We start from the raw sequence: 10,326 nt of genomic DNA, 5'->3' as shown, positions 1-10,326 counted from the left end.
GGCCAGGATGATGGACAGGGCTGTGTTCATTCAGAACCCTGGGAGGGGAGAGCTTAACTTCCTAGAACTTGGAAATTTCCAAGTTCTATGAAATCCTATAATCCCCTCCTCATGATAGGGGATGCTGGGGTGCAGAGAGACAGGAGCAGGCTCCCAAAGGAGTGTGAGAAGAAAATGAGATGTTTGCTTGACAGACAAAAACAAATGGCTGCTACTTGTCACAGAGAAGCCTAAAGCTTTAATTTGGTACAAACCTTTCTGCATCCCATGACATTCCCATACTGACACCAAAGATGGATTCGTCTCCATTAGAGAACAAGAACTGCTTGGTCCTGCTAATACCATGGGGCATTAATATTAAGAATTACTGTTTAGTGTGGTCCCTGTGGCTCAAAGGAGTAGGGTGCTGGTCCCATATGCTAGAGGTGGTGGGTTCAAACCCAGCCCCGGTCAAAAACTGCAAAAAAAAAAAAATTACTATTTACTGAATGTTCCTTCATGCAAGTATCTGACATTAGCTATAACATATACGCCATCTACCCAGCTAGGTCTTCCTACTTTCTATAATTCAAAAATGCTTAGCATGTCAAAGCACCATACTTGTCCTTTATGCCTGAACACTGTTTTCTGAGATGGGAGGTGTGTGAAAATCCAAAGTCAGAAAAGCCTTCTTCACCCCCAGAGGATGTGTCGAGTGGACAGTTGGCTCAGAGAGTAGGTCTGGGCTGGGGATACAGGTCTGGAAGTATTTTCTACACTGAGAGATTTACACCGCCCTCTTGTGGGATGCTTTCTAGAGAGTGGTCAAGAGATAGTCTTAAAATATTTTTCTTTCTTTCTTTTCTTTTTTTTTTAGAGACAGTCTCACTTTATTGCCCTCAGTAGAGTGCTGTGGCATCACAGCTCACAGCAACTTCCAACTCCTGGGTTTAGGCGATTCTCTTGTCTCAGCCTCCTAAGTAGCTGGGACTACAGGCATCCGCCACAACACCCAGGTATTTTTTTGTTACAGTTTGGCCCAGGCCGGGTTTGAACCCACCACCCTCGGTATATGGGGCCAGCGCCCTACTCACTGAGCCACATATCACATAAACATTCTTGCTCCAAACTCTGACAAGTATGAAGTGCTTTCCCATGGCATGTATAAGTGCTACTCTTACGAATCAATTTATAATCAAAGACCAATCACAAACTTCCCCTGCCTGCTTCTCATTTTTTATGTTCCATCAGTCTCTGGACTTTAGAGATGAAACCAAGGTTTAAAAACTTAAAATGACTCACCCAATTCAGCAGAGAAACATAGTAAAGGAAGGCTATGCAATTATTATCAGGCTCTGTTCTTTACACTGCATGGGCAAAGACCACTGAAATTGTTGCAAGAAGACACAGCCCAATGGAGAGAAAGAGCACCCAAATACTACGTTTATAAGAGGAAGGGCTTTATTCACCAGCTGGGAGCTTACGGCATAGAAGAATTCGAAATGGCTGTGCTCCCTAACTGGCTTGGTCTTTCACTTTTTATTGATAGTCAAAAAGTTCCACCCCACAGGTACCCTTCTCATTGGCCAATTTGAATCAAGTGGGAGATACTATTCCAGCCCCTATAGAACTATAGGATTTCACAGAACTTGGAAATTTCCAAGTTCCAGGATGTTAAGTTTACAAATTCCCAAGAGCTGAGTCACCGTGGAGAGGACCCTGCAGGTGTATCCTTGTGGTCTCCTTGAGAAGACCTGTTCTCCTAGACCTCACCCTTCTCAGGTATCCTGTGTCAAAATGAAGTGAAATAATGTAAGAATCCCAGCACAGTACCTGGCACAGAATAAGCCCCAAATGTATGGCCACAAGAATCATTTAAAACTGGGTAAAACAGGGATGTGTAAAAGGCCTATTGTTATTAACCGAGCTGTGGAGGATCATTAAGGACTTAAGGGCAGGTTACTAAAAAGGCATCATTGGCCTTTTAGATATAGCCCCATATGTAGCTCCTTTGATAGACAGTTAATCCTCAGAACACGCAAATTGTGACCTTATACAGTCATAATGGTAATTCACCACTAGGTCCAGGGGTTTTGTTTATTTTTAAGCATTTGCCATGTGCTGGGTGCTATTTTAAGTCCTGTACATATCATGTTTTCAGTAAATCCACACTACTACCCATTTTAGAAATAAGGAATCTGAAAGACTGAGAAATTAAATTGCCTAAGGCACATAGAATTAGAAGCAGGATTGTCTGATTGCAAAAGCCACCCTAGCAACAGATATGCTATCAAATGTTAACTTCTTTGCCTACCTTTGAGGCCTTGTGTTGTTTGGTCCCATTCTCCAATATGTTGTGGGGACAGTACCTGTGACCTTTGCTGTTGTGTGGAATAACTCTAGGGATCACCAGTTGTGTGGGATGAAATGCAAACGGTTGGTGGATTGTGCACAGAATAGTATGATCTCTGCCACCTTCTCTGTGTGGCTTCTATTGTCTTGCTTTGCATAGCATAGCAGGGCCCAGCCCAGTAGTCATGCACTCAGGTGTGGCAAGATCAAGCGTGAGTTGTCACAAGGTTGAAGATGACGAACAGTACTTTCATTTATATTCTGATGTACTTCTTTGAGTAGAAAAGGTAGAGCTAGAGAGAGGAGGTGGAATTTGAGAATAACCTCTGTGCTCTGCCACCCTGCAAAATATATGTACACATGCATACACATACCTTTAGGGATTGTACACAAACTCCCTGAATGCTTGGTAAGAGTTATGACAATTATGTATTTTTAAAGTACTTTCTTTGCCTTTCTGGGGGAAAGGAAGGAAGGGGGATTATATCCAACTGAGTATGGCTCTTGGATGTGTCATTATGGTGAATACCACCCATCATTCATGGTGGAAAAGTTGAAAATCAGTGATGTTGAAACATTCCTTCTTCCACGCCTCCCATCTCCAGACATTCCCATCTCCCACAACCTAACTCAAGGCTCCTCTCTCTATGAAGTTGTGTCTCGCTCATGTACCCTGTTTCTCTGCTGAGCAGGGAACAATCTACGTCCTTTGACTTCTTCAGTCTGTAGTGAGACTGCCACCCCATCTCTTAGCCACTGGGAGACTGAGGCAAGTGATCTTCACATTTTAGTAAGACTATACCTTTGCTTGACTAGATTTCTTTTTGTTGTTGGTCCCTTACCTTGGTCCTTCCTCCTTCCCCTTCCACCCAGCCCCTTTTCTTGCTAATGCTCTGGGGATGGAGATAATGTCTGTATCTTCCACTTCAGGTAGCCCAAGTCTCATGGATAGAAGCCCCTGAACAATATTTTTGCTGATTAGAAAGTTGGAGAAGATTAAATAGAAAGCAGCAGTTCTCAGTTGGGGGTAATTATCTCCCCCTTCCACCCCCATCCACCCTTATTTGGCATTGACATTGGTATGTTTGGAGCATTGTTGATTGTCACAACTGTGCATGCTTATGAGGGCTGCTGCTGGCATCTAATGGATAGAGGCCAGAGACGCTGGCCTTACCAAGCACAGGACAGCCACCCACAGTCAAGAATTATCAGGGCTCAAATGTCAATAGTGCCAGCGCTAAAAAATCCCGATCTTGACAAATAATGAAATGTAACAGAACTGATCTTGGCAATGGCAGAGCTGGTTTGGGGTGGGACCAAAATTGGCCAGATCTGCACCACAGTATCCAGTTCTGCTAGTGGCACCAGGGAAACACATACCTTTGTGTTTACAAAAACAGCTCAGGTTTCTAAAGAGCTTTCATACCAGTTACTATTCTTGACCTTTCCTAATCATCAGAGAAGATAATTTGCTTTCACTTGCACCCCCTTCTCTTCAGCTGAAAGAAGAGGAAATATAGCTAAGCAGGTGAGTCACCTGTCCAAGGTCTCAGAGCTAGCTAGTGATCAAACCACTGGTTATCAGCCTTCCAGGCCAGGCTTGAGTCCTCCCCTCATGCATCCTTTTTTGTTAAAGCAGAAGTGACAAGGGCAAGACATTGACAGGGTGGACTTCTGTGTCCCACGGCACCTGAGTCTGCCATACAGGCTGGACAGGGCCTTCTCCACTTGTAGGTTTCTTTTCCAGATGCGAACATTATTCATCTAAATTCAGGAGGTGACTCAAGGGCCAGTCCCATGCACTAGCAGTCCCTATGCCCTGTTTGGAGCTCCTGTACCCGGGGCTTCAAGCCCCATCTGGAAACTTAAAAAACCACCAGAAGGAAATCAAAGTGACCTAAAGAAAGCGTTTTATCTCTGAGCCAATAGAGGGCGCTCACGTGCAGGCCAGCTGAAGCTGGCGCAGTAGCTGACTTTTCAGCACAGAGGGCTGGAAGAAGCCTTAGGTTTCTTAACTTGAAGGGGCATACACACAGGGGAACATGTGAGAAGCAGATTCTGGGCCCAGAGTTCGGTAGCAGGACCTGAGTTTCTGTATCGTTTACCAGTTCCCGGGTGAAGCTTTCCACCAACCAGTAACTTGAGTAACAAGGAAAGAGGTATGTTTGCCAACCCTCTCCTCCTATAGATGGCAAACTTGAGGCCCAGAGAGAGAAAATTGCTTACTCAAGGCACACTGTAAGCCCACGGTGCCCAGGCTAGAATCCAAGTCTGTGTCATCTCTGCTCACTTCCTGGCATCTTCCCTGCCCCTCTAACCCTGAAACAGAATTCAAGGGAGAGTATCCCCAAGTGTGAGTGAGAAATAAGAGACTATACAATCTGCTTTGAATCAAGCTTCTTCAACCTACAATTCTAGTCAAGTCACTTCCCTTGCAGAAGTACCAGTGGGAATTTAAAGATGAACACAATCATACTTCGGTTCTCTTGGGTTCTGAGGGAGCCAAAGCAAAATAAATTTCTCAGACAAAGGTACTTTTATTTTTGGTTTACACAAATTCTGCTATTCAAAGAAAAGTTTACATGTAACTTAGTATGTTTTTACAGATGCAAATTATAGCCATAGATCTTAAAGCTGAAGTTTCTTTAAGCTTGAATCAGTTTGGATGCTTTTACTTACAAGAAATAAAGTGCCTTTATCCTCTCACTAAATATGAAATCCAGAGCCAAGTGGTTCTGGGCTCGACTCAGGGAATACAATGAAATCACCAAGGATTTGTGGTTTCTATATTTTTTTGCTCAATCATTCTCATGGTATATTTAGGTTTGTTTCTTCATAGTCACAAAATGGCAGCCACAGGTTGAGAAATCACAATGTCATGTAACCACACCCAAAAGCAGGTAGAAAAGAGGATGATTGTAGATACCTTTTTTGGAAATGAAGAAAAAGTAGATCCTCCTCCTGATTTTCACTTAAATCTCATTGAACAGAGCTATATCACATGGCCACCTTTAGGCAAAATTCAGGCAAGGAAAATAGGGATTCATCTTGATTATCTTAGGCAAATCAGGGTACAGCCCTAGGGGTATGCTATACCATGTCTTCTCTAGGCAGGGAAGAAGGGGATGAGAATGGGGTAGGGGAGGGTAAGGAGATCTCTTTTGATTAAGCCCTACACTATCTGTCCAGTGCACTTGTGTTTTAGTTGTGTTGGTTCACAAAATAAGCATCTTTGGGTTCTGTGTAATCAAAGGTCAAGGCCAAGGAACATTTACCTAAATCTGGAGCCTCAGTTAGGGGGCTAATACTAGCTAAAAGCCCAGCCTGTGCACACTAGAGTCCATTGACTCATCAGATGGAACTTGCTATAACCTAGATGTAGTTTTCTAGGCCTGCCCTATAAAGTACCATAGACTGGGTGGCTTGAACAAGGGAAATTTATTTTCTCACAGTTTTGGAAACTAAAAAGTCCAAAATCAAGGAGTCAGTGGGTCTTGATTTCTCCTGAGGCCCCTAGATGGCTCTCTTCTCTGTGTCTGAATTTCTTCTTTTAAGGACATAAGTCAGAGTGGGTTAGGGCCCATCCTAACAACCTCATTTTAACTAAATGACCTCCTGAAAGACACTATCACTAGTCACATTCCAAGGTACTGGATATTAGGACTTCGACATATTAATTAGAGGTGGGGAGAGACAAAATTTAGTCCTCCATTTCAGTCTCTAGGAATGTAGCTGACATTTCATCTGCAATTCTAATGTGTACCTACCTGTCTTCAAAGAGATACTTTTAGCATGCTTCTAGTCCTAAATTTGCAAGAGCTTTTTATCAGGAGTGATCACAATTTCTCTCAAATGTCTTTTTGGTATCTATTGACATAATTATAGGGGATTTTTTTTACTTATTTCTGTGATATATTGATAGATTTCTAGTTATTGAACAGTCCTGAGTCAGCGCTCAGAACATATTAAAGAGATCCTAAAAATTAAAAGGATTTTTTAAATTTGGTATAAATTAGACAAAGTATATTAACAGACAATTCAGAGAAAGTACCTGCTTCCTGGTCCACAGATGGCCATATAGCATCCTTACATCCTCACATGGCAAGAAGGCAGAGAGCTCTCTAATGTCTGTTTTTTTGGAGACAAGGTCTTGCTCTATCACTGGGCTGAAGTGCAGTGGCAACATCAAGGTTCTGGGCTATAGCAACCCTCCTGCCAAAGCCTCCTGAGTAGCTAGGACGATAGGATCTTGCCACCATGTCTGCACAATTTTTCATTTATTTTGTAGAGACGATCCTTTTGCTCAGGCTGGTCTCAAACTTCTGGCACCAAGTGATCCTCTCACTTTAGCCTCCCAAAGTGCTAGGATTACAGGTGTGAGCTACCATGCCTAATCTCTGTTCCTTCTTACAAGGACACTCATGCCTTTCATGAGGTCACCCTTATGATCTCGTTGCTGCCAATAGCCCCATCTCCATCACAGTGGGGGTAAAACTTCAATTTTGAAGGGGAGACACAAGGCAGCTCATAACACCTTGGATATGACAAACCCAGGTGCTGCAGGGTTCTAATTGTCCTCTACCCTGTCTAAGATGAGTTCCCTTCCCACATCATGTACCACCACCCTGAAACCAGAAACAGAACACCATGGAGTTCATTCTCTTTCAGTCTTGGAGGCTGGAGGTCAGAAGTTGAAAATCACTTTCACTGGGCCAAGGTCAAGGTGTCAGTGGGAATGTCTTCCTTCTGGAGGATCTGGGAGAGAATCCATTTTTTTGCCTTTTTCAGGTTTGTCTTAGTCCATTTGTATAATTATGAAGTAATACCTCAGGCTGAGTAATGTATAAAAGTAGGTTTATTTTTTCATGTTGTACAGGCTGTACAAAGAGCCAGGCATCACAGCATCTCCTTGTGATGAGGGCGTGGGGCTGCTATCACTTATGGCAGAAGGCAAAGGGCAGTCAGCAAATCACTGACTGGGAGTATGCAAATTACTTGGTGAGGTGAGGAGGTGCCAGGCTCTTTTTAACAACCAGCTCTCATGGGAACTAATAGAACAAGAATTCACTCATTGCTCAGAGGGTCACAGCAAGCTATTCATGAAGGATCTGGCCCCATGACTCAAGTACCTCTCATTAGGCCCCACCTCCATTTAGGATCAAATTTCAACCTGAGGTTTGGAGGGTCAAATAGCCAATCTATAACAAGCTTCTAGTATCCCCTACAATCCATAGCTTATATCCTTTCTTCTATCCTAAAAGTACATCATTTCAATCTCTGCTTCCATCATCACATTGCATTCTCCTCCCTATAGTCAAAACTCCCTCTTACAAGGAGAAGTGTAATTATATATATGGCCCATCTGTATGCTCTAGGTAATCGCCCCATCTCAACATCCTAACTTAAACATGTCTTCCAAGTCCCCTTTGCCATACAAGAAAACATGCACAGGTCCCAGGGATTAGCACATGAACATTTTTGGGGACACTATTTGGCTTCCCAAAGAGTCTAAACATGCTTAGACACTACTCCTTAAAGATTCTAGTTTAGTAGGTAGGGTCAGGACATGTTATAAATTATGTGCCTAATGAATATAACAATGCATGCTATACCAGAGGTTCTAAAACCGGTTATTGTTCATAATGTTATGCGGTTTTATACAGAATTCTTAGAATGGTGCTATTACCTTAGTGTTTACATGCTCTGATGCAGCACATACAGCAATATAAGGATTATCTCATTGAAGCCTCACATGCTTCTGAAGTAGGCTATACTCCCATTTTCCAGACCTGGAAACAGGCTTAAGTTGTTCTGTCTGCCCAAGGTAACCCAGCTAGGAGGGTATAGATGCAGAATCCAACCCAGCTCTTATTCTAGAGCCCTACCTATGCCACAGAACTGCTGAAGCAGTAGAACAGGGCAGGGAAGAAGAGCACATTACAGATGGCTTCCAGGGCACACAAATCCATTCCCACCTCTTGCAGTCACCATCAGGACTACTCAAGGGAGTGTTAGAATCCCATAGTCCTTTTGTTTTACACCGGATACCTGTGTTACAATTACAGCACATCACTATCTGATAAGTGAGATTGCAAGCACTGGTGTTGATGAAGCAGAGCCTTTTAGGATTTGAGCTCAACTCTGTTCCCACACAGTTCCTGCTTGAGTAGGCTGCCTCCTCCACAGAAGTGGATGTGTACTTTCAGAAGTTTCAAACACAGCTTTAATCAACCGCTTATTATACTTGTTCCAGGATACCATGGCAACAAGTGTTCACCCCAGAAGCTGCTCCATGCCAGTTTGGCTTTCTACTCTTAAAGCACTGCTTTAGCATTTGTGGCAAGGATATCAGAACCAAGTCACACTGTGGGGCAGGCTCCAGGCTGAGGTGACTTTGATTTTGACCTGTGACTATACAAATGGACCAACTTGCATATGAGAGATTTTAGGTTCATGATCAAGGGCCTCTGATATCTGGGACAACCTACTCTATGGCTCAAGTTGTTAAAAATGCATGCTCTATAGATGAGCAAAGTGTTCTTGAAATTGTGAGTAGTGACCCATTAGTATATTTCTTATTGCTACTGTAAAATTAATACAAACTCAATGGCATAAAACAGATAATCTTATAATTCTGGAGGTCAGAGTCCAAACAGGTACAGCAGATCTGTGTTTCTTCTGGAGGATCTAGGGAAGAACTGGTATCTTTGCTCGGTTCTCTATCGGAGGCTGCCTGTGTTCTTTGGCTTGGGGTCCTACATGCATTACACCAATTTCTGTTTTCACCAATAAATCTAACTGGCCTTTCTACCTGCTTTATAGGACTCTTGTGATTAGGCCCACTTGGATGATCTCACCCTTAATCACATCTGCAAAATCCATGTTATCATGTAAAGGTAACAATATTCATAGACTACAGGAATTAGATGTGGACATGGGGATAGGTGTCATTCAGCCTACCACACAGGATTAGGAAGTCATCTAAGTGGCCATTTTTTAAAATACCACAAAGTATACAGTATAAGAGTTTTATTTGCAGTTCTAATATCCAACAACATAAAATTAGAGAGAAAAGTTAGAATCTGAGACAATTTCTCATTTCATCATTAGCAGAATAATGCCTTATACTCTCATAAATCAAGGTCTAAAGAATGGCCTTGATGACTTGACCTTTTGACCCTGACTCTAGAAATCCCAGACCTTCCACACAACATAAGTGCAGTTTATCTTCCCATACCAGAGTTGAGTTTTACCCACATAAAAATCTAGCAGGATTTAGAAAGAGCTATGTTGAAAGGTTAGAACTGAAGAGTAGAGACCTATAGTATACCAACAAGATGACCAAGTAGATACCATAGTTCTTTCTTGTGTTTCAAGGTGAGGTGAAAGTCCTAACACTAGAGACTTTCATAGCTCTATACCTTACCCCATGTATAGAGATTTTTTTTGTGAGAAAAATGATTTTAAATCTATTTCAGACCCATATCTGAAATTCTTCACTTTGAATAATTTACAAACAAAATTATAATAAGCTGTGGTGGAACTTTAGCAGTATATTAAGTCTGGGTTAAATTATACATGGAATTTTAATTTTGTGCACTCTTAAATGATGCTTTCAAGATGGGAGACAGATCATGAATAAGTGAATTGTTTCTATACTAGATGTCTTAGAGATGGTCTGCTAGTGGTCCAGTGTGAGGCTGTAATTACATCATGAATATGATACTCATGATATAATTGCAGCCTCAGGTAAGATTGCACACCCTCAGAAAGAGCCTCAGGAGGAGGTAATGAGTTTTTCCTCAGATAGTGAAAAGTAACTCTTCAGGCTCAGCTTCAACTGTGAAATCTTCACACTAGAAATGTTATAATTGTACCTGAAGAAACTGGCTTGTGGTATTCCTTTCCCTCCCCAAGAAAGGATTACTGGCCTTTAATTAGATTAACACTAGAGGAAAAATAGGAGACTAAATCCTTTGAAGCTTTCAGGAAAGT

The sequence above is a fragment of the Otolemur garnettii genome, unplaced genomic scaffold (assembly GCF_000181295.1).
Source record: "Otolemur garnettii isolate 467f Iridium unplaced genomic scaffold, OtoGar3 scaffold00044, whole genome shotgun sequence".
NCBI lineage: Eukaryota > Metazoa > Chordata > Mammalia > Primates > Galagidae > Otolemur > Otolemur garnettii.
This window is presented reverse-complemented; position numbering follows the sequence as displayed.